This window comes from Elgaria multicarinata, chromosome 6 (assembly GCF_023053635.1).
Source record: "Elgaria multicarinata webbii isolate HBS135686 ecotype San Diego chromosome 6, rElgMul1.1.pri, whole genome shotgun sequence".
In the NCBI taxonomy this organism is placed as follows: domain Eukaryota; kingdom Metazoa; phylum Chordata; class Lepidosauria; order Squamata; family Anguidae; genus Elgaria; species Elgaria multicarinata.
Genome location: NC_086176.1, coordinates 189,063 through 197,889, shown reverse-complemented (window position 1 = coordinate 197,889; position 8,827 = coordinate 189,063).

Below are 8,827 nucleotides of genomic sequence, written 5' to 3'. Positions count from 1 at the left end.
CGTGCGCAGCACATTTCATTAGGGGGTTCAGCCAGGGGTTGTTTTTTTTAAGGTAAACATTGATTGAATATACAGTAATAAAGGACTTTTTTCACTCATCAAACAAACGAAATAAACGAAAACTGAAGTAAACTGTATTTTTGTTATTTACAAGTAATCTGTACTTTAAAAATACACATTTTGAAACAGAGACTCTGAATACTTTTTTTTGCTGTAGTAATAACCAGGCATATATAAAGATACAGTCAATTTTCACCATCTTTAAATTTAATCAGATAATGACCTAATCCAAACTTACTAAAACAGATTCACATTTAAAACAGATTCTATCACATTAACAACAATGAGTGTCATCTTAAGTTCCAGCACCATACAGAGAATACACCATACATAAAATGCCCTAATAATGATTTTAAAAGATTGCCCTGTGTGCTGCTGAGCAAAGAATTTGGAATGAGGTCCAGGAAAGAGACTTCTGGGGTGAATATAGTGAGGACGAGGGGTGGCTGCGAGCCTAGCATAAGAGAGGGCTAGCTAGCAAGATTTGGAGAACTTGGGGGAGTGTAGGAGATCTGGAACTAGGGGCATCTCTGGAAGTCCGCGAAGGGGCTATTGGCAGAAGACAGGAGATGAAGGAGAAAAGAGAGGATGGGAAATCGTCACAAGGGCACATCACTCTTCTTTACTGATCAATTGTAAGCCGCTCCGGGAGACTTTTAGGCTGAGGTGCGGGATAAAAATACTCTAAATAAAAATACTCTAAATAAAATAAGGGCAAAAGAAGAGGATTGGCGTAGGGGGAGCCTTGGGGAAAGAAGAGAGAGAAATTCCCCTATGTGTGGGGTAGAAGAGGGAGAAAGGGTGCAGACAGGAGAGGTATGAGTGTTCCAGACGGGAGAGGAAACAGAGGTAATGTTTAGCCTTGAGGAGAAGCCTGAGGGGAGACATAACACTCCTCAAATACTTGAAAGATTGACACACACAGGAGGGCCAGGATCTCTTCTCAATCATCCCAGAGTGCAGGACACGGAATAATGGGCTCAAGTTACAGGAAGTCAGATTCCAGCTGGACATCAGGAAAAACCTCCTGACTGTTAGAGCAGTATGACAGTAGAACCAGTTACTTAGGAAGGTTGTGGGCTCTCCCACACTAGAGGCATTCAAGAAGCAGCTGGACAACCACCTGTCAGAGATGCTTTAAGGTGGATTCCTGCATTGAGCAGGACTTGATGGCCTTATAGACCTCTTCCAACTCTATGATTCTATGAAAACAGTAGTGTAGATCCTGCCTGAGACACCTGGGCCCTGTACACCTAGGAAACCCAATGCATGTTGTTCAGTATCTAAATTATAGCCAGCTCTTGCCAGGGCTGGTCCAAGACATTTTGCTGCCCAAAGCGGAATAGCAAATGACATGACCCCCCACCCCACCCCCAAACTCACAGTGCCAAGCCAGTAAAGTCATTTTGGCACTTGAGGCCAGTGGACAACAGCTAATTAGGCCATAATAAAGTTGTGAGTCTTCCAGATCTCACAGGATACTTTACAGCTTTTGAACACAAAAGAAGAAGAGGACTATACCACAACCTGGCCTTGTGGGTCATGTAACCAGCAAGTCCAGTCCAGAAAGGAAATCCAGACACAAGCAATTCAAGCCAAACCACACCACATACCCACATACTGTATAAGAAGTCCTACAATTCTCAGCATACCCCAGCCAGCCATGCTGGCTAGGGGATTCTAGGAGTTGAAGGACTTTTTTCTGTCTAAACATGCATAAAATTGTGCCTTTAACTTATCATGTCACACTAACAGGAATCAAATAGGATTTCCTTCTTCAGTGGGACACACTTACTTAGGAGTAAGTACCATTTTGTTATAGGAAAGGATAATATATTTTTAATTAAAATTTAAAAATAACTATCACCTGGTACAGAGTTTTCCTATGGAAGACCTGGCTGGTTCACTGTTGTAATTATTTGATTGGGACTGAAGTAGAGGGGCACTAATTTTGCTGTACTTATTGTCTTTAAATATGGTTAAATATCCCAGTGTGGGATGTACTTATTGTCTTTAAATATGGTTAAATATCCCACAGTTACCTTGCTATTCTATTTCTACAATTCTTTTTCTCCTGTCCTTTCTTCATCCTCGCTTCATTTTCAGGCTGCATCCGGTGCACATTTACCTCAGAATAAGTTTGATTGATCTCAGTGGGGCTTACTTCTGAGTAGACATACATAGGATCGTGCTGCAGCTCTGTTTTAAAGTGACACAAGAGACACACATACCATATTTACCAAAAGAATGGCTTGAAAAATAAATATTGTAGAGCTAGGAACAGTGTAGGCCCCTGACTGTAAGCCCCACCGCTGGCCGGCCTAGGGTTTATTTATGGAAGAGAAGACATCTGTGAACAGCTACTAGTCATGATGGCAACATGGAACACCCTATGCACATTTACCTGGGATTAAGTTTCATTGAAATCATTGGGGATTACTAGACAACTCCAGGATTTCACTGCAAAGATTTATAGAGTGATCCTACACCTGCTTCCTCAGAAGAAAGCCCAACCAAGTTCAATGAGACTTTATCCCCTCTCTGGATTCTGTATTTTGGTGTTTTTTTGTTGTTGTAAATTTGGTGCCAATTACCCTTTGATATTCTATGTTTCATTTTTGTGCAGATTTAAGACACCTTGAGACCAAACTATATAGGCCATATAAATATATACATTGAGTAACAGTAAATTATAACTAGGGTTGCAATCTTCATGCCACTCTTCATTCACTCTTCCCCTTTTTAATACATCCTCTTTTATTCAATCCTATGCCTGTTTAGACAGAAAAAAGTCCTAATACTTCCAGCATGCCCCAGGCTTCTATGCTGGCTGGGACATGCTGGGAGCTGTAGGACTTTTTTCTTTCTATAGGACTGCACCCTAACTCAAGCTGACTTCACAAAAGCACAAGCTCTTGGGCCTAGTTCTAACCTTAACCCTAAGAAGAGCCCTGCTGCATGAGACCAAAGGGCCACCTCCAGTGCAGCCCTATGCATGGCTACTCAGAAGTAAACATGCTGGCTGGGGCATGCTGGGAGCTGTAGTAGGGCTTTCTTTCCTGTCTAAACCGACATAGGATCGCGCCCTAAATGAACGAAAGGAAGAGAATCATAACATTAATCATTAAAAGGCAAGGAAAGTGGTTCCCAAGCCTGGTAGGGTAGTGGATTGGCGCATGGGTCAGTCTGTGCCTTGGCTCTCCCTTCCCTCCCTCCTTCCCTCGTCCCCTTATGACCATACTGTCCATGGCCGGGAAGGGCAGCGGCTGTACCCTGAGCTGTTGCTTCACCGCTGTTGCTTCTCCAGCCTGCAGGTCGAACTTGACGCTGGTGATGAGCTCCTGCACAAGGGCAGCAGCAGCAGCGCCCACTTGGCGCCCTGTTTCCCCCACGCAGACCACCGGGTCAAGAAGCCTCGCCTCCCCGGGCAGGGGCGGGGACAGTCACTCACTCACTCCACGCCATGGCTGCTCGGCAATTGGCTCCCACCTGCTATTAACCTACACCATGTGGCTTCGCCACGGCAACTGCCTCAATCCGAAAGGGGGCCAAAGAGGTAAAAAGTGAAGAGAGGAGAGCCAGCTCCGGCACTAAACTGAAAGCCAACGATTTTCAGAGTGGCGTCGCTTGGAAGTTTGCCTCCTCAGGCCTGGGCCGCAGCACATTAGGGGGTTCAATGGAACCCTCTGCACCCGCTGTGCGCACGCCAATGCATTGTATTCAAGGGAGCTTACTCCCAGTGGATTACAATCTAATTGCTTTGAGTAAGTTTTCTTATAGAACTGCAAGTATAATTTCTATCCCTAAATTGGAGGGAAACATTTATGGGCACGTTATACTAGAACTGGAGTGGTCTTTCATTAGAACAGAGAATGCAGGAACATGCAGAAGACTAGATCAGAAAATAAAGGTCCTGAGCTTCATCCCACGTACCTGTTCCCCTCGAATTATCCCCATAGCGTAAAGCTGTCGTTGTTGTTAGCTAAATCACACTCCAAAGATCCTTTGCATACCAGGAAAAGGGTTTGGGGGGGGGATTTAAAAAATCATTACAAAATTCAACGGATGACCCAATATGATTCAAATTTGGTACGCTGAAAGCCCTCCTTAATATCTATTACTGTGCCAATTTTGATGTCTTTATCTTTAAAATTTACACAGATGTAAGCATTTGTTTAATTTGAAGTTTAAAAAAATCAAATTATCCTCCTGTGCCCCCAGTGGCGGTTAGGAGAACAACAAAAGATTCCTTTTTAAAGGAGTCCAAAATACGTCAGTTCTTTTGGCTAAGAAGCACAATTAAAGCAGGATGCATGGGAGTACTTCACAGTCAAAGCAGATTATAAGCTGGAAAACTTCGATCTAAATGTTCATAGAATTCCATCTTTAAAATCCTGTAGTGCCAATTCCTGCAGGTCTATTCAATAGTAAATTCTATTTGATTCTAGCAAGAGAATTGCAGTCTTCAAATACCTTTTTCCTTGGCCTGATTTAAAGTGGCTCCAGCTTCTAGCAGCGATCTGAAAAGCATTCTGAAAAGCATCCTAAAAATCTCCTTCAGATCTGCCAACATCTGATGCTGGGTATCAGGAACCCCTTTTTTTAAAAAATGAAGAAAACCTCCTTGGGAGCTACACACAGCTGTTACGTCAGCCATCCACACAACACACACACAGCACCTATGCTTTTCCCAATTCCTGAAAAAATGAAATCCCTCTGTCACCCAGATGTTTCCATTTTAAGGGAAAGACAAGTTCCTTGACAGGTGAAAAACATGTGGAGCAAAATGAGGTTTTATATTTACAAAGCTTGAGATAATATTAGGTGGTGTACGAAGTAAAAAAACACACAATAGAAGCCAAAATGGACAGCTTTACCTAGTAGTCCCTACAGTATAGGATGCTGCTATTGTACAGCAAAATCCAGTATTCCCAAGGTCACCCAAGAAGGCAAAGTGCATGCTAGGGATGTTCAGGAATATTCATTTATTTTAGAACATTTATATACTGCTTCCCATGGTGGCCACATTATGTTGGCATCTGTTATTGCTTTTGTGAATTGTTACTATAATTATATTGTACACATTTAAACTTTACTTAGCATTGTTACAGATTGTTCCTCTTGCATTTAATTTATACTCATGTATATATTATAACTGATGGTTCATGCATTTGATAAAGTGAGCTCTAGTCCATGAAAGCTTATGCCACAAAAAATATGTTAAGTATTTAAGGTACCATAAGATTTTGTAATATACAGTTTTGGTCATCATAACTACCCCCACCCACACAAAAAAACTGGAGAACTAAAACAGGGCAAGAAGCACTTGGTCTGGAAGGAAAGGGTAAAAGTGTTTGGGGCTTTTTAGTTTAGAAAAATGACAGCTAAGAGGAGATATGAAAGGTTTATAAACATCATGTACAGTGTGGAAAAAGTGGATACATAAGTTTTTACCTCTGATATTAGAATCAAGGATCATCAAATTAAATAGATTAATAGTAGACTTTGGACAGACAAAAATAATTATAACTTCATGAAATTCATTGCCACAAGCCATGCTGATGGCCCCTAGTTTAAATGGATATAAAAAGGGATTAAACAAATCCACAGAGGACATGGCTAATAGTTGTGATGGCTATGTAAAACTGACAACCAGCAACTTGAGGACTATTGCTGTCAACCCCTGCTTTTAGGTTTCCCTGGGAGTTCAAACAGCAGTCTGCAGAATTTTTAGCCTCTTGGTTAGTAAATTGCATCTGTAGGACAGCTAGTTGCTCTCTAGTAGATATTACTGCAGAGTAGAAGCCAAGAATGGAGATTGCCTTTTCTTCCCTGCATTTTTTGAAATCCTGTAGACTGGGAGTAGACAGTATTCACTGCATATAATGGACCCAGCTGGTTGCACTACCTGAATGTGATTTGAGTTACATCAGATTAAAAACATTCATAAAGAGTTTTATTTATACACACACTTCCCACTTTATTTTTACATTTATCACTAAGAAAATTCTCTTGCAAATTTAAAAAAAAAATTGCAGAAGGGAATAAGGTAAAACCACCACTTCCTTGGTACCCTAGGTAGAACATGGTAAAAAGCTTAGAAACTAAAAGTGTTGGCTTAAGCACGGATTCTAGCAATCAGAGAAATCACTGTATAAACCTTCGACATATCTGCTAACCATCAAATCTCCGTATCATTCTTCTCTGACTGGGTTTGGATGACGCTGTTGAATCCTGGAATGGATCTTGGTTATGTTTTCCATTGCTTTGTTAATTGCTGAGGATCTGGAAGAACAGAGGACTTAGCAGAAAATGCAGGTTGCTTACCTGTAACTGTAGTTCTTTGAGTGGTCATCTATGCATTCACACATATGGGCTCTGCGCCTGCGCGGAGACCCGAACCGGAACCTTCTATAGCTTAGGGAAACGTTTTTGGCGGGAACCCCTCCCCCACGCTACTGCGCATGTCCCTGGGGTTCCTGCCCTTACCTCAGTTTACAGGAGTCTGACATTGTGCCCCCATAAACATGAGTGTATACTAAATAAAGTCAAGTTGTACATTTAACTGTCATTTGTAAGTTTCACACCACTAAGTGGGGATGGTGGGTGGGTTGTGTGAATGCATAGATGACCACTCGAAGAACTACAGTTACAGTTAAGCAACCTGCATTTCTTCATCGTGGTCTCTATGCATCACACATATGGGCGAGTAGCAAGCTAATATACCTTGGAGGTGGGCTGGTGTATTACTTTAAAACTTCTGAGAGGACCATCCTTCCAAATGAACAGTCCTGCCTAGAACGAGTGTCTAAGCTGTAAAGCTTTACAAATGTGGAAAGGGTGGACCAGGTTGCGGCCCTGCAAACGTCCCGACGTGGAACACCCCTGTTGAAAACCACAGATGTTGCCAATGGCCTGGCAAAATGGCCTGTCACGGGAAATTGCAGCTTTAGTTTGGATATAGAGTAGGCAAGCTCAATTGTCTCACAATCCAGCGTGAGAACCGCTGACAGGACACTGGGAGTCCCTTATAAGGCTCTCCATAACATATAAACAATTGTTTGGTTTTTCTGAAATTGTCCGTCCTCGCTTTATAAAAAGCGAGAGCCCTCCTAAAGTCCAACATGTGCAGTGATGCGCCTGCAGGTGTTGTAGGATTTGGGAAGAATGGTGGTAACACAATCTCTTGAGCAAGATGGTAAGGTGTTACCACCTTAGGTAAGAAAGCTGGGTCTGTACACAAAACGACTTTGTCACTGTGAAATGTCGTGTAAGGCGCATCTACCCTTAGAGCCCTGAGCTCACTTGCGCGCCTTGCCGAAGTTAGGGCAACTAAGAACACGGTCTTGAAGGTCAAGAGTCTCAAGTCTGTTGTGGCCATGGGCTCAAACGGTTTTCTTATCAGTGCTTAAAAAATAACTGACAAGCTCCAGGATGGAATGATGTTCCTAGTTATTGGTATAGTATTTTTGAGACCCTTTAAAAATGCCTTAGAGGTAGGGTGAGTAAAGGGCGAAAAAACCCTTCCCACCCTTGTGAGAGGCTGCAATAGCAGCTAAGTGAACTCTGATTGAAGAGAGTTTAAGTCCAGCTCGGTACAGTAAATATTCAAGAATTGTTAAAATGGGACAAGTTTCTGCTGTTTGATTCCTTTCTGAGGCAAATTTAAGGAATCTTCGCCACTTCGTTGCATAGGATTTCCTTGTTGAAGGCTTTCGCGAAGCTGTTGAAATATTTTCTACAGTTAATTGTACGGTATGGGAGGATGTACTGTTATCCTCCACGTCTTCATTCTGAGGGTCGATAGGTCCGTGTGCCGAACCTTGCCCTGGTGCTGAGACAAGAGCTTTGGTACCGATGATAGTTTGATGTAGTCCCTTCTCGACAGTCGAAGGGCGTGAGAGAACCAAGGCTGTCGAGGCCACCAAGGTGCGATTAAAAAACAGTCCGCTCTGTCTGCTTGTATCTTAGCTAAGGCTTTCGTCAGGAGTGGGAGAGGGGGAAAGATGTAAGCAAGTCCCCTGTCCACGTTCTTGTGAAAGCCTCTCCTAACAAGTTTTTTCCTTTTCCTGCTCTGCTGCAGAATCTAATACAGACTGTGTTTTCCGCTGTGGCAAAGACATCAACAACAGGACGCAGCAAGTACCGAAAGAGATCTACTCTCACTTCGGTATCGAGCTCCCATTCATGGTCGACGTGGAATGGCCTGCTGAGGGAGTCCGCGATGATATTCTCCCTGCCCGCTACGTGGATCGCAGTCAGGTTGGTCTTTCTTTTTATGCACCAGTTCAAAATTCTGAGTGCAGATCGGGTCAAGGGATGTGATCTTGTTCCACCTTGTCTGTTTATGTAGCAGACTACGGTGGTGTTGTCCGTTGGGATCAGGACATTTTTGCCTTCGATGATTTGAGCAAAGGTTTTTAGGGCATTTTCCACTGCTAGAAACTCCAGATGGTTGATATGCTCCTCTTTCTGTCGAGGAGGCCACTGGCCCTGAGCGGTGAAGGAGTTGCAGTGAGCCCCTCCCCATCCGATCAGAGAGGCATCGGTCGAGATTATCACTGATGGCGCCTTTTGTTGAAAAGGAACTCCCTCTCGGAGGTAAGTTTTTGTGGGCGTTGCATCTGAGGTCTAATGTCCTCAAGAGCCAATTCTGTAAAACCCTCATTTTATTTATTTATTTATTTAATTACATTTTTATACCGCCCAATAGCCGAAGCTCTCTGGGCGGTTCACAAAAATTGCGAATCTGATTACAGCAGTGGTC